Below are 22533 nucleotides of genomic sequence, written 5' to 3'. Positions count from 1 at the left end.
TGCTGTTAGCTGTTTCACCTTTGCCATATTTGCGTATTCTAATTCCCCATCCACTTCATATCATAGTAAGTAAACAGATAACAACACTTCTGTTTCCTTCAACAATATACAGGTTATGGATCCATGCATGGAAAGACAATCTCACTCCCTTTGATACTACTGCAATCCAAGCCATGCTTTAGCTTAATGTGATCACATTGGATTTCCATCACTTTCAAAGCCAATTATAAGAATATCACAGGAAGGTAGCAGGATTTGTTGTATCAAATCTCTTGATTTAAGAAGCTGCAGTTTAAGAATCATGACAAACAGGATATGTTCCAGAATAACATTTTGTTACAGAAATAAGAAACCTCTTAGCTCAAAATCACCCGGGAGTGGGTACTGTATGGTACTATAAAGGAGTACCATAGTAAGTGATGAGACACAGATGGATTGTTTTAGGATAGCATGCGTGTAATAGTGAGGGACTTTGACAAATATCTGTTGACCTAAATTCAAAATGTGCTACTGCTGCCGCTTACAATAGTAAAATTCTCCGTAACAAACCTCTGCAATGCCAAAGGCTTGTATTTTTCAGGAAGATAGCAAGGCTGGCTCTGTGCTGCATGTCATTTTGATTCTGTATTTGTGCTGTTCAATGCTAGATTGCATATTTCTTTCTAAACAGAGAAAAGCAAGCCCCGAATAACTTTCAGAATCTTTTAGCGATTGCATAAGACCAAGAACAGAGACAGGGAGAAATCTAGGCCCTGGTAAAATCAACGGGGGTTGTGCCAGTTATTACATTGAAGGCAGGATTTATCTTTATTTTCAAATACTAGCAAACAAAAATGTTTTATTCTCAATAGACTCAAAACATTAAATAATATTAGTGTGCTTGAATACTTTTTTTCCTTTTCCTTTAATAGAAGATGATTTTTTCCTGAAATCTTTAGACTCAGAGTATCGGAACTTAAAGAAGCACATTAAATAGCATTAATCTCACAATCTCTCATTGTATGATTTAGCAACACTTTTGTGTCATAAACACATGATTATTGGTATGTTCATTTCCAACATTGTCAAGTACAATCCTCCTGTGCAGCAAGTTTCTTTGACGCAATGATACAACTTTTTCTGAGTTTCTGAGCAGGTAGATCTCAGCGCTGTGTTGAGACTGCTACAGACCTCATCAGCCAGGGAACCTAAAAGGTCAGTGAATGTTTAGGATTGGGCAGAGGCTAGCTAAACCAAGCACTTCTGCTACACATTGAGATTGCATTAATGCAATGTAAACGTGTTATCAGACTTGGCAGGGAGAAAATTGTAACTTCCATAGCCAGATACTGAGTCACCATCCCTGGAGGTCTTCAAGAAACGTGTAGATGGAGAACTTAGTAGCATGGTTTAGTGGTGGACTTGTCAGTACTAGATTATAGGTTGGACTAGATGGTCTTGGAGGTCTTTTCCAACCTGAGTCATTCTATGGTACACTACAGGGGTGTGCCTGCATTGGTGGGTTATCATTGATACGTCACTAGAAGGGGGAGCACAATTCTGGAGGCTTCAATGAACAGCAAAATGCTTGATCCTTTCCTGGAAAGACTTAAGAAAATTCTTCTGAACTTTCATGCACAAGACAGAAACAACTGCAATTCTGATGTGCATGCCACAGGTCTAAAGACCTTTCAGTATTGGCACTGCCAGTACAGAGCCCCAGCTCTTGCAAGGTTCCTGACATGTGCACACAAACGTTGTCAGAGGGTTTCCTCATTTGATTAAGGAAGACTCTAAGAGATGTAAATTCCCTAGGCACAATTACTGGAAAGCATGATATCCATGAAGATCAACTAAAAGCTCCCAGTGCAGCTCCTGACATGCTGTCTCCTGCCAGCTTTTTCTACTCACATAAAACCTCTCAGTGAATGGTACCCTGCCTCCAAAATCCCACATGCACCAATACTAAGGAAAACACACACTGCAGGCAGTTGTTTTGCCCTCAGTTTTGATCTTCTAAGTTTTCTCTGACCATAAGCAATCTTGGAGACTTAGAATTTGAAATATTTCCAAAGTCTTGACTCCTCTGCTGTAAGAATACTGCTGGCATTTCCACTGCTCTAGGACAGCAGTCTTCATGCACTTTGAAGCAATGAGCCTCTACCAGTACCTCATCAGGCACTACACACCTTTATCAACATTTTTTTATTTGAAAATACTCTACAATTGCAGTACTACATGACATGTCCATGGTCCATCTACTTTAGGCTTGGAGATGATTACATCCATAAATCACTTTCAGAACCACTTCTCCCAAAAAAATAACTGAGTCCTCTGTTGGCTCTGCTGAATAAGGAATGCTGCTTTCATTGCCTGGCTGACTCTTTCTCTGCAATTCAGGCAAAGCCTGGGGAAGATCATCTTGTGCTAGCCTAGTATAATTTCTAGGGTGTCAGAAAGTGTAGAAGAACAATATGAAGTACTGAAAGAAACATACGAAATATTGATCTCCCTCCAAATTATTGAACACATCAACACATCTTTTAGTTTAGCCCTGAAAGTCATGTTAGATTCAAAACACAAAGGCTGAAAATGATCGTCTCTTCTTCAAAGCCTGCACACGCTTTACATTCTCTTCTTGCTCTTTACACCTGTTTCTCACAATGAGACAGGAAGCATTATTTTTTGGAATTACTGGTTGAATTATATTATTCTCTTCTAGCCCTACAGTCAAAATCTTACACTAACCTGGCAAAACCCAGTTCTGTCACAAGCAATTAGGATTTAGTAGGTGCTCAGAAAACAACTCTACACAGGGATCCTCCCTGATATATATCTATACTAGGTAGGCTGTCTGCTTTCCTGCATATCTGGAGACCACTATTCTTACAGTTATCCTTCAGGGTATAAATGTAAGATAAAGACAATCATATGAAATAGGCAGTGAATATGCCTATTTCATCAGTCAATACATTTTTTAGGACACAGTGCTTGCAGTCCAGACACAATCTGCAAAGCTAATTTTTAAATGCATAGTGTTGTTTACATATAACTAAATAATATTAAGTTTTCTCAGCTCTTTTCCATTTCTATAAGTCAGATCCTCAGTTCTTCAACAGGACTGAAGAAAATACTGCAATCTGTTCCACAGGCTAGGACTCTATGCTCACAACCCCTTACAGGCATCATCTCAGGAGGTCTCATTAGCTCTTGCTCATGCAATAGATTCACCTTATTTGGAAGAATAGCTGTGCAACCATAAGCAAAGGAATTTAAGTTACAATTTTGAAACATGAACAGTTATTTGGGTCACCCCACTTGCTTGCGCTTGTAATCCAGTTTTCATGGACTTCTCTGGATCTGTACACATATTCAGCACATCTGAAAAAAACAGAAGTTGCAAGAGTTTCAACTGGATAGGCCAAAAAATTGATTCATCCAAAATTAGTGGATTTTTTGTAAAACATCACTTCTCTGTGACTCAGTTTGTCAGTCTATGTGACATTTGAATAAATATTTACCCAACTCACCAAGGGTTGTGAATCTTTATGAATCATTGCTTGTGTAACACCTTGTAATCCTTGAAAGAAATGTAGCATATGCATTCAGAGTATGGATCTGATTAACTGCAGAGGATACACGAAAAGAAGAATAGATAAAGAATGTTCGTGTCTCTTCTTTTCCCTTGATCAAAATTTGTTTTCAAAGAAATTCTTTATTATAAATACAGTTCTTTCTTCTTCACACATACATAATATGGTTGGAACAGATCTTAGTGAAGAAGATTAGGACACAGTCTGATGCTAATCAGCATATTCAAGATTGTTCACTTTTATTAGGATAAAAATGCAAGCACTTTTAGCATATAATAATTGAAATTCTTGTCTTTTTTTCTTACTATTTCTACTTGAAAATATCAAACACTGATTTAAGTTAAAGCATAATGACATTAAATGCTCTTAATTCATACGAAGACAAAGTCCTTTCTGGTAGAATTCTTTGCTTCAAGAGACGGGTAAGCTAAATGAGCATACTGGCTGCCTCACTTAGCTGTCATCTCTCTAAAGGCTATATGAGCAAACCTGACACACTTCATCTCTCTTGTTACCATCATCTACATGCTTTTGCTATTGTCTCCCATGTTAAACTTTACAGCATCTTCAGTGAAGGAATACGAGAGAAATGAAGTGTGGCACTGTAAATAAACAATGTATCTAGGAGAGAGGTTTAAGAAATGATTGTGAAGGCTGTGTGTAAAGTGCTGTAGTTGCAATAATATCAATGCAGGAGAGCCATGCAATACACCATCTCAGGACATTTCTGTGTTTGATGCTTGTCCTGAGCTAGGCATAAAGCACTGACAGCTGGTCAATATTTCAAAGCGGAACGTTGACACAAATTTCAAATATTGCAATGATTTCACATTCAGTCAGAAAATCATTCTTAATTTTGGAAACCAGATTTCTTAAGCAAACAAAATTATAGATGGTAAGGACTGGAAACATATTTTGTCATCCTACTATTCTCTTCACCACAGCAAGATAGTTCTTTACAACATATTTCTATAGTGTTCTGCAGCTCACTTGTAGGAATGCATTTTGGGGGAGGACATCTGCAGGAAAGTCCCCATACATCTGTCAGTTGCACAGGACACTGTCCCAGGAATGGATTCAGCACCTACTTGAATTTACATGCAGACCAAAAAGGGAAATCCTTTACTGCATCACATAATTTGGGATCATGGTCATTACGTGGGCACTGCTTGGAATGGGGAGGAATGAACTACAAACCCCAGACCTCACCCAATAAATCCCAGCAAGGATACGCCATGATTATGCAGAATAAGATCAAAAGGTTTGTAGATATGTTGTGCAGTATCAGACATACAAAAGAGATGCTAACCCAACTAGCACATGAGTATCCTAAGATGAAAAGATCCAAAAGTGCTACAATTCTTATATATAAGCAAATTTGGAGATGTTTAGTTCTGTTTCTGGATCTGTATGGATCCCCAAGGGGCCTGTTTCCCTTTTCCTCTTATATTTATTTTTATTTATTAAATACAAACCATAAAGCTTCAGGCAGATATATAAAAGTTTCTGGCTATGATGATGTAGAAGTAAGAACTGTACTGGGAGCACCTGTCCTGCACACATGGTCAGAAAACAATTTACTATTGGCACCTTTCACTACCGAGCTTGCGCACCTCTCTTGTGATTCCTGCTCCCACTAGCAGCCTCCCAAACTTCAGATTCCTGCCCCTTACTGTACTTTTTATTTGGCAGGGAGCTTACATCCAAATGCACCTGTGCAGAAAACAGTGATAAGCTGTGCTCAGACAAATGTTGTCCTCCTGTCTGCACTTTGACATGAGTGTCCTGTTCACCTGGACCATATGACACCTCCCAGAAGACACAGCTGTGTGTTTGCTTGATGCCATCCTACACCCTGGGTAATCTGAGCTTGATTCTTCCCTCAACATCTTGACAAAAGCGTTAGCATCAGACTTGCTAATTACAGCATTCCTTTGTCATCTGTTTGTGACTTTGGAAAGCCTCCAGTTCACCACAGACCAGCGTTCGGTCATTTCTCATGGGGCTCTAAAGCCCACATTCAGCAGTTTCATACAAAGCACGGGGTTCCAAATGACAAGAGGTGTGATGTATTTTCATACAGAGGGAGAGCAAATAGTCATTTTAACTGAAATCAGCCTTCTTGTCTTCCAGTAGGCAAGAGTACCATAGCCTTTTTAATACAGAGCTTTTTCCCACAAGCAAAAAAGTTTGATCAGCTCAAAGTAATAAAAAACACAGCAGTTGGTCCTGCAGTACTTAATCCACTATTGTTCCTTTGATATCATGAGTATCATTATACTTAGCAGTATGCTTCCATTACAGCAATTTTCTTTTAAATGCACAGCACTGTCACCAATTGCCTAATATATTATAGACTCTTAAATCACACCCGTCTCAGTAGAGCCAGAAGATCAAGCACTAAGAAATAAAAAATGCAAACTTTCAGCTGATCCACAGGTCACAGGAATAGTGCTAGCAACACGACTGAAGATGAAGGTGTGGCTCATCACACCCCAACACCTCCCAGCTGACGAAAGGGTCCGCTGCAGGCCAGGGCAGCTGAGGGGGATTAAAAGCAGCCTGAGAAGGTCTTAACTTATGCTGAGAGTTGCATGTTTCATCCTGAACAAAATCTAAACAGAATGATAATCTGGGTTATTGGCTTCTAAAACTGAGGTAAGAAGGTCCTTTATGTAAATAGGAGGTTCTTTTTATTCCTTTCTTATCTTTCTTTACTATTTTTATATCTATTCTAGCATTAGGTAAAATATATTCTTCTATCTGTTTTAAGTAAAAGAATATGAATACAGCTAAGGCGTTTAGCCACTGTCTGTATTACTAAAACATGAAAAATCTTATTTGTCAAAATGAAATAATACTATGAAAGCATTAGCTGAAGAGTAGCTCCTTATGGTGCATTTAATAATGCTTGGGTGGCACTTCTGGGAAAAGCACTATGTGGTGTCAAAACACAGCAGGTTCTTCACAAGGGCATGGCATGCCTGCTCTTTATCAATCTTGTCCTTATCAGTGAATGGTACAACAACAACAAGAGCTTCCAAACAAAATAATGAGGGACTTGCGCTTTTGATTTTTTCACCAATATGTGAGCTAGGTTGTTATATTTTTTTTTTTTTTTGACCACTTCTGTCACCTTCTTTGCAATACTAAATTAATCATGCAGGTGACCTTGCTGTTTTCTTTTTATTTTTATTGCATACAGCAGGCTGCATGAGCTATTGCTGAGAAAGTGTGACATTGCTCAACTAGTGGAGTCCTCTATCCCTTTTTCCTAACGTACAGCCTGTATTTAGAAGTAGTAGAGGAAAGTATTTCTGCTGTAATGCATAGTTTCTGTCATTTGACATAAATATAATTATGCTCTTAGATGGAAAGTACAGCATAGTAGGAAGTTCTCTCTTTATAATCAAAAGAGCTAGGAGTTTTTTAATCTGTGCCCCTGACAGCTTTAAAATGTTGCTTAGCTTTAACTTTCCATGAGAACAGTGATGCTCAACAGAAGAGGTGTAAGCACAGGTAACTTCCATCCTAAAATGCTGAGTGAATGGGTACATCAAACTACAGCTGGATAACAGGGGCTTTTCAGTAATCCCATCCAGTCCTAAATGGTATTGTATGACTACCATACACCAGGTGCTATGACCTGGGAATGGGCAGGAGGCCCTCTGGAAACTCCATGCCCAGTGATTTAATCCCTTAAGTTTGCTGTAAGAGGAAGGGGCTACAGTCATTGATCCTTTCCAGCTTATGTTTTAAATGCCTCCATGTTTGTGGACAAGAGTATGGCGTCTGGGAAAGGAGGCTACTTCTGTGCTGTGAATATGTCTTTCAATGCTCATGATGCATCTTGCAGAATTTCGAGTGAATTGTCTCTCAAAGCTCAGTTTGTAAACCTATTTTGGGAAGCATCTTTGAACTCTGCTACTGAAGCCCCTGAAAGTAACTTCTGCTGTCTAGTGCTAGAACAGTTGCCGACAGGCTCAGAAACTGAAAACAAGGGTCTGTATTGGCATAATGTTAATTGGGATATAGTTAATAGGAACACCACTGTAATGCAGGAGAGGGGAAAAGGAATTAGTTTTCTGTTTGCGTTCACACATGGAAATAGGCTTGAAACCTTCCTTGGATGTGCAAGACATGACCCAAATGAGAGATGAGGCAGGAAGGCTTCAGCTTGATACCCATCACTTAGTGGGGTTCCTCGGACCGCTGGGCCTTGGCTAATGGACAGCACAGCTAAATGGAGGCTGCTGAGGCCTGTCCCTGCCTTCCCACCAGCTCTGCAGCTGCCAGCCAGGGGCATCAGGCACGTCGGTGTCAAGACATGGAAGAGAACATATCTCCAGCAGAGGAGGGTTAAGAAGCAGGTTGTTTTGCCTTCAGTTGGGAGACATGGACAGCATTTCCTAGCCATCCTTAAATGTGTGACTTAGTGACCTTAGTGTCTTCACCATACCTCTTGTAACAGTTGATAATTAGCTGGAGTTGGGTGATCTTTAAGGTCCCTTCCAGCCGTGTATTCTATGACAGTGGGATTGAAGTGACTGGAAAAGGAGACTTGGAAGAAATGAAACTATGTCCCTTTAACAGGCACGCAGAGTGCTATTTTCAGGTTAGGCACGGAAAACACTTTGCAAATGCTAATTAACCTCTATTTCAAAGGATATCCGAAAACTAAGACACTATGGGACCAGGCAGGGATGCGAATGTGGCCTGACAGCCTGCTCACGGCTTCAAAGAAAGCTGCCAGTGGGCTACCAGACTACTCGTCCCTCCTGCCACTGGCAGCAGTTACAGCACGGGGCAACCTGAAGCGCTCCTGGGGCTACCTCAGGCACCGCCGGCCTCCCTCTGGGAGGGGAGAGCCCCGTCAGCACGCCCGTGACCCCCAGAGACAGACGGACAGACACAAGTATTTCCTCGGGACGGACTGCCCGGGTAATTAATTAATTAATTCCGGGCCAGGCTGTTTAGATGCCCCTCATAAACGACCCTATTTGCACAGCGTGCCCGGAGGGCGAGGGGCTCTGCCCTTGAGGGGACGGAGCCCCCCAGCCCCTCGCCCCCCGTCCCCTCCCCGCGGGGCGGGTCCGGCCCGCTCCTCCCGCAGGCTGCGGCTGGGCGCTGCTCCTCGCCCTCCGGTAGGCGGCACCGCCTTCCTCCTCCTCCTCCTCCTCCTCCTCCTCCTCCTCCTCCTCCTCCTCCTCCTCACCTTCGCCGGGCGCCGCAGGAGCGGAGCGGGGCCCGGGCCGGCGGCTGCGCTGCGCCATGGGGCTGTAACGGAGCGGAGCGGTGAGTTGGCTCGGCACCGGGGGCTGCTCCCCATGCCCCTTACCCCACGGCCCCTCCGAAAGCGGGACCCCCCTCGGCGGGGGAGCACCGGGGGGGGGGCTTCGGCTGCCCCGGCGGGGGCACCTGGCCCGGGTGGGTTTGGTTTTTTTTTTTTTTTTTCCGCTGGCTCTCGCGGGCTGAAGTTGCACTGGCTCCCGAGTAACTCCAGGGCTGATGCTCGCCGCCCCCCGCGCCGTGCCTGCCCTCCCCGCGCTGCTTTGCTCGCCCCCGAGGAGCCCAAAGGGGGCGGCCGGGGGGCGCCCAGGTGGCCCCGGTGCCGGTCCGGTGGGCACCGCAGCGAGCCGGCTCCGCGACAAAGGCGTTTGGAACAAAGGAGCCATTTTAGCAACTGTTGGAAAGAAAATTCTGCCGTGGCTTGCATGCTTTAGTAAACCCAGGGCTTCATTCATCTCCCCTGTCCTCGCCCACAGCAAGCCTAATTTATCCCGAAATGAAGTAAAAGAGAAGAAATGGCATCTCTTCCCTAAATCCCGCATCATCCCCGGCGCTGCAGCCTGCTCCCTGTTTGCCTGCCCTCCCAAACACCTAGTTAGGTGTTGTTAAAGAACATTATTTTGTGCCGCTGGAGCCTGTAACAGCTGAGACAGCTGAGTGTGCCTGTGGTAAGAACATCTCCTCTCCATAGATGAGAACAGCTAAAGACTCATGTGCAGTAATTTAGTATGTATTTATACTTAAGTCTATTTGGCGTTTTTAGCAGGATGCAAATTCAAGAGAGACTTATTGGTATTTAGGAGAGCATGCTTATATATATATATATGTATACCATTGCATTTCTAAACAGAACAGGTGGAGTTACATCTAGAAATATCTTCTGACTTGTTCGGTGCTCATAACTTGCATATTTCCAGCAGTCTTTGAGCTGAAACGAATGCAAACCACATTCCTGCAACAATAGATTATCAGCGAGCCTAATAGATGCTCAGCGACAGGAAGCCTATGACTTTTCAGGAGTGAAATCATGTGACAGCATCAGATACTGTGTGTATCCCTGTTTACAGAAAGCCAGCAGAAAATACTTCCAGGAAAGCACTAAACAATGGGAAATGAGCAAACAACACACTTGTTAACTCTCCTGCTGGTTCACCGATGCACAGTAAATCACGTTCTGCTATGAAAACCTGCTAGGGCTAAGCGTATAACTCAAGTGCCCACAAATCCTTTGCCTGCTCAGCTCTTGAGGCAGGGTTTTATTAGCTATGGGACAGCATCGCATTGACTGCACAGACTCTTGTGAACCCAATAATTTCTTCTCTGATCGCAGATCTTTCTGTCGCTCTTGCCCTGGAATTACAGTCCCTTGAGCTAAGCTGTACTTATGCTGGAAAACTTCAGGGCTGTGTTGCATTATTTTATGTCTTCTCCCCTGCACAAAGGACTCTTGCTATTGCTTGCAGGAGTGTAGCTTTACAGGGATGGAAGCAGAGGAAATGCTGTTGCACAAATGCTGATGTATGTTTGTGTAGCTCCAAGCTGCTGCTTGTATTTAAAGCTTCTTGTATTTTAATGCTGTCCGGAGAATTTGTACTTACAGTTAAGCCGTGATCAGCTGTAACCAATGTTAGCAAAAATTCTGTTTAGTTGTGCAGACAGGGCATGAGGGGTAAACAGAGCCAGGCCTGCTTTATTTTTCCCAGGGGGTCATTTGAAGTGTTAGCAGAAAATTGCAAGGAGAACAAGCTGGGGTTGCCTGGAGATCAAATCTTGTTGGATTTAATGTCCTCTGGCTCATGAAGCTTTTTTTTTTTTAATGAACATCTGCTTGTCTCTCTTGATTGGAAGGCTTGTTTTACTTGACATTCCTTTGAAATCTTCTGCTCTGTGATGTAGGCCAAAAGACTGCATGAAATATGTTACTTTTCTAGAATTCAGGCTTTGGGAAGGAGGCAGCAAGAAGAGGACTCAGCCCTTTAAAGAGAGTTCAGTTTGCTGGAATATCTGAAAGGAAGCTGGACTATGAAAATCCAATCAGGAAAGGGGGATAAATTGAGGAAAAACAGAATGAAAAATGAAACTAATGTGAACAGATGCAGGGACTGGTCACAGCAGCGCAGCACCGAGGCTGTGGTTCAGGCTTAACATCCATGTACCATGAGCTCGAGTGCTGAGTTGTGCTGCACCGCGCCATGTGCCAAGTCTGAGCTGGGAGACGCGTGGTAGCGCCTGAGCTCGAGCTGGAAAAGCTGCTTGTTCCTGCCAGGCTGTGGAAAGAGAAGCATGACGGCAGGGGCTGCAGGAGCAGCTTCCTGAGTCACATCTTGACTGCGTGTGGGACTGTGCGAGCGTTCCTTCTCCCAGTGAAGTCAAGCATCTGAGCGGTAAACTAACCTGCTTGCCTTGAAACAAATTGTAGGTATGTTAACACCAGCAAGCTGGCTTACAGCCAGCTCGAGTGTTTGTTGCATCCTCTGGAGACCTTCTCCAGTTGCCACGAGCTGGTTCAGGTCTCAGAGCAGTCTCACTAGGAGGGAACTGAACTCTCCCGATGAAACGAAACCAGGAGTCCTGCTCCAGGAGCATCCCTGTTCAATTACTGAGACTCCACAAAGTATGTTGGTTTCCTGAAAGTACCTCTCAGCTGTAATTGAGTGAGCAGTTCTCATCCACTTCAGCACAAAACCAATTAAGAGCCCCACACCAGCTTTGTAAGCTTAAAACGCTTCTGGCAGTTCATCCTGGAGTGCTCTGTCCCCTGCTTCCAACAAGATGTGAGCAAGCACTTCTCAGCTTTCTGTTTTGGCTGAGAGACCCTTCAAGAAGATATATCCAGGATAAGTGCTGGAAGCTAGTACCTGCCTGTAACCAAGTGGCTGAGCTTGGTGTTTTCATGTACTAATCTGTCTGCAGATCCCTGGACTGAGTGTCCCATTATGTTTTGGCCAGCTGCGGTCACAGATGTGCAGGGGAGCCTGGAGAGTGGGAGAAATACAGGAGGTGAAGAGACTGGAATTGCAAATAATCTACAGATTGAGCAGGTGCAGTTGTGACTTGTGAAAGCAGATCTGGGAGGTACAGTTGTGAGCACTGTGGCCATGGGAAGCTGCGCACCTGTGAGCGTCCCCCCTCTGATGTCACTGCACCCAGAATTACTTCACGGGCATTTTCAGTCTTAATAGGCATGTGTATGCTAATGTTTTAGCTCACAGGGTTTTTTTTAAGCAAATGTCCCAGTTGTCCCTGCTTTTTGTTCTTCAGCTCACATTGTAGACTAGCCTAGGAGCAGCTGAAAATAAATGAAAAAACGTGTTTGGGAGTATTCCTACTGCATCCTGCCTGCCACTGGGCATCCAGTCCCAGGGACCGAGCTGGAGCTTGTCCAGCATCTGCATCAGGTGCTTTTTTTTTTTTTAAAAACAAACACCTTCTTCCCCCGCCTTCCTTGCTATGTAGTTTCAGTTTCAAATGCTTGGCACCGATTTTTTCCTTGGCAGAGCCCCTTCTGTTAGTATGATATAGCTGTAGCTTGTGTGGTAAGTATGTATCTTGCTTCCTGGAGAAGGATGCTGAGGCAGAGAGACTGTGGTAGGACCAAACCCAAGAAAATCAGTCATACAAGAACCTGTCTCCACACCTCTTTGTGCCATGCTGCTAATCCACTCACAGTTAACTGATATCTTCTGAAGGTGCATAAGGAAGAAAGTCCTAAATAAGCATTCTTTACAGAAACAGTCTGTGTACAACTGGGTATCAATTTCACAAGCAGAGGTGTTATTCCTTGGTGTATTCCATCTGCCACACTGTGTGCCTGTGTCTGAGTCTGCCAAAAGTGAACTGGTAAGTTTCCTAGGGCCCCAAAACTGTGATGCTAATGGGACCAGCGTATTGAGCATGGGCTCCTGTGGCCATTTCCAGATTGTACTGATTACTAACAGAGGTTTTGCCACTGATATTTTAGAAGTATTATATACATATCAAAAATACATTTTTTTTTCCAGAATGCTTCAGGTATTGAGACTTGTCCATGGTGTAGCAATAATTTGTTTGCTGTACTGATGATAGTTGCACAATCTGGTGGACAGGTAGGTGACAGGAATAGGCACCTTACTACAATGAAATCCTGTGGTCATGGAAATTGTAGTCCTTTTTCACAGCTCTGGCAGGCAGTTATAAGAGCAAGTCTTTTATTCCCTTTCCCACTTTGCCTTCACAAAGCCACATCCATATCAACATTGGCTTGGATGCGTGCCATCAAACAGGTTGTGCCTCTGTGAAACATGAAGATCGATGTGGGGTTTGCTAAATTTGGGCTTGCTAGGCCTTCACGCTGTCAGTGTTAAGGCAGCCTGAGGAGAACAGATGGACTGAAGGAGGAAAAGAGGAGTTCTTGCTGTACCATTTGCGGAAGGGAGAGGAGCAAAGGAAGGGAGAGGAGTGAGGCGCACGCCCTGGGTGCAAATTAAGAAGAGGCCATACAGTCTACCCAAGCTATTTGGAGGGGGACCACTATGAAGTCTGCAAGGATATGAGGTAGTCATGTTCTTCTTTGAACCTTGCTTGTCCCAACCACCTACAGTATGAGTGTCTTGAGTCAGGGATTGGTGCCCTTACACAGCATTGATCTTTGTAGTCTTTAGGCTCCTATATGCAAATAAGATGCCTGAGAACTACTAGATTTAAGTTTCCCTTTGGGAGAGAAAACGTTTCAACAGAAAATTTTGATACTATAGACTGTTTTACCTAGTGACTCTTCTTTCCCCTCCCTCTCATTTATCATATTGCAGGGATAGTTTAAGATTCTGAGGGGCAAGTTGAGTGGCACAAAATGAGCAGGGAGTTGTCTTGTTCTCATGCATGTCCAGTTAACAACATATACAAACCAGGCAATTTGGGAGTAGCTTTGAAGCATGAGAAATGAAATTGTGGTCATCACTCAGTTGTCAAAAACCCGGAGGAAATTTGGATATGCGCATTGTGCTATATCATATGGGCTACCATCTCAGGTATGTTTCCAGTTCACAGTACAGAATTATTATTGCGTGTCTGCTGCAAATGTTTTGGAAATTTGTTTTATTTTTTTTCTTTAAAAAGTATTTTTAACTGTTGCTTTGCTTTTGTAGTAAAGGGTAGAACTATAAAATGTTTGCGCCCTGCTATTATTCTAAATAGAAAGAGATGTTGAAGGAAGAAGGCTCTTGGTGTCGGATTGTGTTAAGAACGAGTGCATTATGGCACTGGTGTCAATCATCCTGTCCTAGTTTGCGTTCTTCCTGGCTTTGCTTTGTTCTTCCCCCTTGGTAATAGTGTTTCAGGACCAGTTTCCAATGGTCTTCATGTTTCTTCTTTTTCTTCTTCCCACGCTGTCTTCTCCCCATTTTTCATTCTTCTGCCATCTAATCTTTACCAGGATCCTTTTCTACCTGAGAGTAAGCACCTAAAATAAAGCAAAACCTGTCAGAACAGAGGAGGAGGAGGCAGAGGAAGGAGGGCCCCATGGAATCTCACTCTCTCCTTGCTGCTGACCATCTTCCTACTTCTTGAGGAAGGACATCTTCCACAACTATCACAGAAGAATACTTTTTGAGCCCTGTATGACAGTGTTTCATCCATCTTGCTTACCAGCAGGTATAACTATTAGCCTTCAAACTATTCTTTTTGTCTTCACCTCTTGCAGATTTTCTTCACTTTTTTCTTAGTAACGTTAGTGGGTTGTCTTTGCCACTGTTTCCCTCCTTGCTGTGAATGTACTTGTCACCGAACTCCATCCGAGCTTTTTTCCACCTCTGACAGAAGTGGAGTTTGATTTTGATGCTGCCTGGGTTTAGCTTAAGCTCCAGAGGGTGAAATGAGTCTAAATACAGTTGGTTCTAGTGTTCAGAAGTATATTACCAAATTTTAGTTTCCATTAACAAGGGTTGTGAATCTTGCAAGCTGAAGTGTCGACTGGTAACTGCTGGTATGTAGGCCTGTCTGAATGATAGACTTGGGAAGGTGCCCCTAAAGTGAGTTTTGACCTTGTTACTGTTTGGCTTTTGTTTTTTGTGTTTCCCTCCCCGGGAAGGGTTGCTGTGGTTTATTGTTTCCCTTCCCTAAAGAAGGGCTTTTGGCTGCAGCCAAAGCATGGAGTTTGCAGTATTTAGAGCAGCAACTTAACAAAACTTTCTGGTTTCTGTGGGCAAATAGATTCTTTATTCCACTTCTCATCACCCCAGACATTAGTAAAAACCAGAGCAATCTACCTTGCAAAAACTCACATGCTTGCAGCTCAGAAGACCCAGAGCTTCTAGCAAGGTCGTGTACTTGGAACTGTCCTGGTTTCCTACCCCCTGGGATGCAGAACATCTCACTGAGCGGCACCCAGGAGATAAAATAGTAGGCTATGAAATTTGGAGGAGAAAAAAATGCAGTGGGTTTTTTAGTCATCTTGACTACAGATTAAGTATGCTGCTCATTTATTGTGGTCCATCTGCAGATTGCATGACCTCGGGCAGCTAAAAGTTGGAGCATAACCCTTGCCATAGGGTGCTCACTGCTTCGCAAATATGGTACTTTAAGGCATTATCTACTGACTTGTTTAAGGGGAAGTGGTTATTCTTGAGCCCTGTTTTAGGGAACAGTGGGCCTATAAAATCATAGGAGGACATGCATAAACTCTTACATGCTTTACTCTTGCATGTCTGCCTTGGACAGCTCCATGGAAAAGTTGTCGTTGGCATGTCAAAGTAATCTGAAGGCAGTGACAGGAGAACTGGGTACCACTTAAAACAATTTTCTGTTAGATCAGTATGACTTGTCTGACCCTCACCAAGTTCCAGGGTAAATAAATTGTTTTGTGTTCCTATAGCCTGAAAGCGTTGTCTGGCCTTTGCCCTGACACCTCTGCTGTCCTTGTTTTGTCTCTTTGCCAGCTAACTAAATAAATGTGAAAGTCCATGGTCCTACATGCTTTCAGGCTGATGCTTGCTGTGAGGTTGTATTGGCTGGATGATGGCAGGATTTATTCTACCTAGTCCAAGTAGATATAACGGATGTTGTAAAGGTAGGAGAAAACAGTAGGCATCTCTGGTGCAATTCTTTTGGTGTTGCGGATCTGTCTGTGACCAATTGATAGGATGTTTCTTCCACATAAGGTACTGTGTATTGGGAATTGGTGGGGCTCTAAAGCAAACCTGGACTTAATTTTGGTAGCAAGTCCATACTTCGTCTTTCCCCTTTACCTATATCCCCTGGTAATCTGGGCAGTGAGGTGGAAACCATGAAGGGAATGCAAAAGGGTGTCACTTACTCACTGAAAGTAGTCACTTTGTACATGTTGGGGTATTTTGGGTGGTGTTTTTGCTTTTCTTTCTTTCATGGAGCTTCTGCACTAATGAGTCTGGGAGCTAACCAGGCTGCCTCTTCTTGATTTTATGCATCTAGTCTTGTAGGATTTATTCTAAGCTTGAAGGAATGTTGCTACAAAGTGTGATGTTTTATTTAGAACAGACTTCCTCGTGGTACAAGCTGTTGTAGAGTATGTATGGAAACAGAGCAAGTAGGCCAGAAACACTGCACTGAAAGCCATGTAGGCAGACCTGAGCCACCCAGATGCTGCTGCTGTCCTCCTGGGTGAACTCGTCAGGGGTCAAATGAAAGTTCATGAGAAACGGCTAGAAATGATGCATTTTTATAATGCATGAAGCAAAAATAAATGTTTTGCCATAGATTGAAGGCTGTTTTCAATTTTCAAGCATGAGACTTATTTTTTTTAGCTGATGTTATCTACTCAGTCCTCTTCTGGATAAAATACTTAAAGGGGAAAAAAAGCTTGTTAAGGATGGAAACACTGAAGACAGAGATGACACTTTAAATGAACTACAATATGTGAGCATCTGGCTGCATTTCTGGAAGTTTACTGTAATCTGGGATGCAGAAAGCTTCCTCTCTGACTTTAATTTCACATTAGAAATAGAATGTGCCCAATGAATTCTTCACTGCTGACCTGGAGCAACTTAATATATTTTTCCTCAACATCATTGAACATTAATACAATAGAGCTAATAGAAATTAGTAAAAGTAATTAATGCCGTAGTTCTGAATACAGAATAAAAGTATGTTTGTGTGCTTCTGTTACCGAGTTTCTAGGACTCTGTCTTTAAATAGTCGGGTATGGAATAATAGTCTTTTTGTTTTCAATGGCAGAGATCAATAATGAATTGATGAGAGACTTCTGTGATGTTGAGCTGTGGTTTGATGTTACCTGTGGCAAAAAGCGGCATACCTGCTTAGTAGTTGCCAGGTAATTGTTACCCGTTGAGGATCTACCGCAGTGTGTAGACGTAACTGGATGCTGTTAGAGGTAACTTGCAATATGAGGTTTGGCAAATGAGTTTGCTCATTTCTGGAGGCAGTCCCCTCTCTCTCTGTTACACTTACAGGTACTGTGAGACCCTCTCGAAGCTTACTTGTTTCTGTCACACATCTCTGAGGCTATTTACCACTTTAAAGAGGCAGTAATGGACTGATGTGAAGTGTTGGCAAGACTGTGCAACTAGAGACTTTAAAAGATCTGCTGTTTGGTGGGAGACTTCATGTTCTCCCCTGCCTCCCCAACCCTGCTGTAATTTGAAGCTTTTACTCAGGGCTCTTTCTTAGTATTGGTTAAGCGTTGTATGCGCTCATAGTCAAAGAATCTTTTAGACGGGACTAAAATTCGGTGAAGTTTGTCTTCATGTCTAGCCTTTCCTTCACTCTCCTAGTGAAATACAGAAACACAAAATGTCAATGTGTGATGGAGATTAGGAGAGAAAATCTTATTACCTGTGACAGTGTGACTGAAGTCAAGCCTTGCTCATTAGCTTCATCAATCAAGTGTGACATTTTGTTCCAAGGCTTCTTTCTACTTGAAGTTGAATACAGCCTTGTCTTGAGTGCATGGAAATGAAAACTCCCTTCTGTACTGAGCTGGGAAACTGAACTCACACAACAGGTATCAGCTCTTGGTCTTTGAGGTGGGTCCTGCCAGCGGCTGCATCTGTTAACATAGGGCAAAGCCACTTCTGAGTCAACACAGAGTTGAACTCCATAAAACTTAAGTTTGAGGTGACCTGTTCCCACGAGCCATTTCAGCAACAGAGCAGTTTCCAAGGATGTCTTCTAAGTAGTAGAGGTCTACGTGCTGTATGCACTGTAATGTTTAAAGACATATAAACGAATACACTGCAGTTGAGACTGTCAAAGATCCTATGTTTTTACTGGGTTGCTAAATAACTTTTTAAAGTGAATTTTATTCCACCTTCAGGTTTCAATGCAAGTTAGGAAGTGCTGCTGATTATATATGATTGCTAGTGAGAAGTTGGTAGCTCTTAAACTAATAAAATAGCAAGACCTTGGGCACCCTGATGTTACTCTGTCCAAGTACTCTATGCAACAGACATAGCTCATGACATCTGAGATCTCTCCATAAGAATGACTGGGGAGAAGCAGAAAATCAAAGGCTGGAAGGGAGCTCAAGAGGTCAGGATCCAACCTTGTGCTCACAGCAGGCTCAGCTGTGAGGTCAGCCCATGCTGCTCAGGGCTTTGTCCGGCATGAAAACCACTAAGGATAGAGACTGCACAACCTTCCTGGGCAGCCTGTGCCTCTTCCTGATTGTTCTTGTGTGTGTTCTGCCTTTCTATCCAGGCTGAACCTCCTCTTTCAGTTTATGCACATTATCTCTCGCCCTCCTGCCCTGTGCAGCTGCGAAGAGCCAGTCTGTGTCTCCTCTGACCTCATAGCAGTCACTGGGAGCTGCTTTTACATCCCCCAAAGCCATCTCTACTACGGACCAAACAAGCCCAGCTCCTCTGTCTTCTCTCCTGCCCAGCCAACAGCACCCTGGGCTGCTGCTTACTTTGCGTATTGCTGGCTCTTGACCAGCTTGCTGTCCCTATTCCTAGGACCTCCTGGGATGCTTTGTAACATAGATACTTGTCCCCTTTCTAATTCAACCTATTGCATGTCGGTGTTCAGGATAGAGAAGCATTAACTCTTCCATCTCCAAAAAATATACAACAGGAAAACACTTTTGGTGATATAAGACTTACTCCTTACAAATGTGTAGGCTTCTGAGGTCAATGAGGAGAAGGTGGCAACCTGGAATGCTACTGGAAACAGAAGTTACCATCTGAAGTCAATGTCATGATGGTTGCTGGTATTCAATTTAGAAGAACCTCCTTTTAAAACTGCAACAATTAAACCTAAAAATAAGGTCTCTTTTTTTTCTCCTGAATTTAAGGTGACTGTACAGTTATTGCCTTCTACTTCAAACACGTCTTTTTTTTGTTTGAGGAGGAAAGTTTCGATGAACTGTAATCTAATCATCTACATTAACAAAGTCCTGTGTTCAGCCTGCTCATCTTAATAGTTCTGATGATTTGTCTCCTCAGCACAGCTATTCCTTCTTTACAATTGGGATATAAGCCTTCTAAAAATGTTTGCAGTATGCCAGGTGAGTCATTAGCTTGCAAAATAAATACAACTACCTTGTATTATATTTTACTCTGTGAATATGGTGATTTACATTAAATAAGACATCTTTTCCTCAACTGCATCTGCAGCTTTCTTGGAGGTAGAAAAAGTAAGCCATCAGCTCCAGAGAAAGATGTGACTTCTAAGTCTTTCTCTTGACTTCTTTGACCCTACAGCAACTGATAGCCTTTCAGATGGTTGCTTGTTTTGCTCTACTACTTACAAGGCCATAAACAGCCTCGTGAGTCCAAATAGTTAATACTTGTTTAAGGAATTTATATTTTGATAAAGAACTTGAAACAGTTTTGCTGTTCTATGTAACGGTACTGCGTCTCAGTGAAGAAAAATTGCAGCTAGCTCTAGGAGAGTAAAGTCCTGTGTGGTTTAAGATAAACCGGTTGAAACCACTTCATTTACAGTCAATGGGGTACTTGGGTGTTGTGGGAGGGAAAAGCAAATGCAAGCTCATGGTTTGAGTGACACCATGTGAAAGTGTCGTCATAGGCTCCTGGAGCGACGGGTGGCTGCTGTGACCAATGTGCTGCTCCCCACTGGGGGTCTGCTGGCTTTTTGCATTCAGCTGTGAATCTGGTTCTTCCTGGCAAAAAGGGGCAGTTCTGCAGGAGTTTGAGTCTTGAGAAACTGATCTTTGGGTCTCCCCAAACCTGCAAGTGTTGTGAACTTTGCAATTAAGGGTAAATTGCATAAGAATCGGTTCTCTCTCCCGGACCACAGATGCTTCTCCTTTTGGGACAAACTGCTCTAAAGTGGTATAAACGTAGTCCAAAGCTATAGCTGCTTTTCTTGCTCACTCAGATGCTGTAACAACTTTGGAAGTAAATTAGAGTACTCATTTATTTTGTTTGGAGTTTTGTTTCTTTTTTTCCTTCCCAACTTAAATTATTACATTTTGTGAGGAAAAGCCGTTTGTAGAAACTAGGTGTTGTGACTCTACAGGCTTATGAATAATTGAACTTACTCAGCTGTGAGTTGTGGCAATAATTTTCTTAGCATAAACATTTCCTACACACACACAATCTTCGCTGGATTCTACCATCGGATCACTTACGGAGGCATGCAGAAGTGGGAAATGCTGACCTCAAGTCCTACGTGTTTGAAAATGACTGGAAACTCCTGCCCTCTGATCTGGCATTGATTTCTATCACTGTACTAACTTACAGTTGGCTCTAGCTGATAATTCTACTTGGAGAGAGGCTGCTTTGCAGCTCCTACCAAGCCATGCTTTGATGAGACAGTCCTGGAGTGCAGGCAAGTGTGACTTCTCTTCCCTTTGCTGCTCTTTTACTCCTGATGTATTTCCAGCGAGGACCTTGATCAGAATCAAGAAGGAGCTGACCTCTGAGGCTGAGGCCAGTGCACCCTTTTAGGAGGGGTTGATCTGACAGCTCCTGGTGCTTCTGGCGTGTTCCTTACCCTGCTGCCCTCGTGGGTCAAACATCACGGTGAAGCTGCCTTTGTTCAAGTTGATGCTAAAAAGCTGAGACTCGGCTGTGAGAGTCTTTCACAGACTATCTTTTAAACAGCAAGTTATTAGACTGGAGAAGGGGAGCAGGTTACATCCCCTCCAGTTTTTGCCTGTCTCCCATGCCGCCTGTGCTTGCTGTCATCAAAGGCCTATCAAAAGCTGTAGAGGGAAGCATTAGGAGCCTGCCTTACCGTGTTCATTAACAAATCAGGGTTTGATGTTAGCCTCTCTCTCTGCCCTTGCAAGAAAGAGTCACTGCAGCCAGCACCAATTACAGCTGTATTCAGGGGACAGCAACATGATTCAGCCAGTCAAAAACAATATAAATGAATGAAGCTTTTACAGTTCAGGGATTATATATTTTTAGTAAACGGTATGTGATGTAATTCAACAAGATAGCTGTATTTTTCACAACTTAAATGCTGCTTCTGTTCCTGTCAACACGCAACAGCATAATGTAAAACTTGCAAGTTACATATTGGAAAGAAAATAAGAACAGGATAGGGTGAAAATATTTTTATCTCCTCAGTGCTGATGGATCTTGGGAAAAAAAAATAATTTGAGGTTCTCTGGACTTACAGCTTCCCATTATATGACAAAAGAGGCCAGATTTTGAAGGCCTTCTGGTACTCTTCAGCAGGCTGCATGCAGTGCTAATGAAGAATGAGCTCTTAAATAATTTCTTAACAGTGTAGCTTTCAAGCCTGTGTGTGTGGTTTGTACTGGTGCAGAACTTGTGTTATCTTGTTCCCTTTAAATCTTAGATTAAGCTGTCCCAACAGTGTGGAACAATGCTGTTTTCTGGCAGAAAACAAGGAAGCTGTGTTGACTCTTGCAGGATATGAAGAACAGTAATCTGAGAAGTTTGAATCTCTTAAATATTGCTCATATATGAATGATCCATTTGGGAAACCTACAGTAAAGAGGTGATGGGGGAGAGGCTGTGGGGCATGGGCAGGGTTACACTTAGAAGTTGTTTGGCATTTTTATTTTTTGACCTGAATTCTTCTTGTTCTTCTCCACTCGAACAAAGTTGTAATCGTAACGAAAATTAACTGTAGGACATCAGATCTCTGAATGGATGGTCAGCCTGGTCAAATAGATTTATTTTAAGATATCATATGTATCAATTCTTCATAAAACTTGACACCAGGGAAGCTGATCACCTAACATCCCTTATATTGAATTATAGGGTTCAGTAGGTCAGGTTGATGGCTGGACTTGATCTTGAAGGTCTTTTCCAAACTAGATGATTCTATGAATTAAATCAGGACCCAACAGTAACTCTTCGCTTACAAGCTACTTTTACCCAATGTCTCCAAGTGCTGTTGCAAATTCTGGAGAGCAAAGGGCTTCCAAACAGCTGGGAGAGCTGAGTGTCTCTTGAAACTGCCACTTGGAAGCTGCTGTAAGCCTCGCGTGTTTGACGTACACAAGTGTTTGAAAAAGCTTGAAGAAAAATCTAAATGTTCTTACTTTGTGCTCTTATTCAAATATTTGACTTGTCAGAAAAGAGACATGGATAGTCTGATCAAAATATGTGCACAGGCTGAAGAGCGTTAAATTATGGTTTTTATTTTTATTGACATAAGACTTCTTAAATGCCTATGGAAATATGTGGGAAAGATGTTGTTTCAAGAGCAATGCAGAAAACATAAGTACCACTTCTTTTCCTCTGTTAGTAAATGCATC

General features: G+C 42.8%; 1 protein-coding gene and 1 long non-coding RNA gene across 10 annotated transcripts in view; one reads left to right on the top strand and one right to left on the bottom strand.

Annotated features, from left to right (window-relative positions):
- Positions 1-686: 686 nt before the first annotated feature.
- LOC308178582 lies at positions 687-5228 on the bottom strand. The gene is made up of 3 exons (XR_013939837.1): positions 5186-5228; positions 3510-3605; positions 687-3360 (listed from the first exon to the last, which is right to left on the bottom strand). It is a non-coding gene; the product is annotated as an uncharacterized lncRNA (long non-coding RNA).
- Positions 5229-6104: 876 nt separating this feature from the next.
- The window catches only part of ELMOD1 (ELMO domain containing 1), a 42505-nt gene continuing 26076 nt past the window's right edge, over positions 6105-22533 (top strand). For 2 of the 9 annotated variants that reach the window (XM_080557378.1, XM_080557369.1), the window contains exon 1: positions 8660-8867. The gene's annotated coding sequence lies outside the window, so the exon portion shown is untranslated. Of the gene's footprint in view, positions 6231-8247; positions 8488-8659; positions 8868-9341; positions 9530-15802; positions 15904-21610; positions 21768-22533 lie in introns of those variants that run through there. The other 7 variants (XM_080557370.1, XM_080557373.1, XM_080557371.1 and 4 more) reach the window with 6 other exon arrangements.

This window comes from Anser brachyrhynchus (assembly GCF_964034855.1).
Source record: "Anser brachyrhynchus genome assembly, chromosome: 1".
NCBI lineage: Eukaryota > Metazoa > Chordata > Aves > Anseriformes > Anatidae > Anser > Anser brachyrhynchus.
Note: the sequence above shows the minus strand (reverse complement) of the source record. Positions and strands in the feature narration are given on the sequence as shown.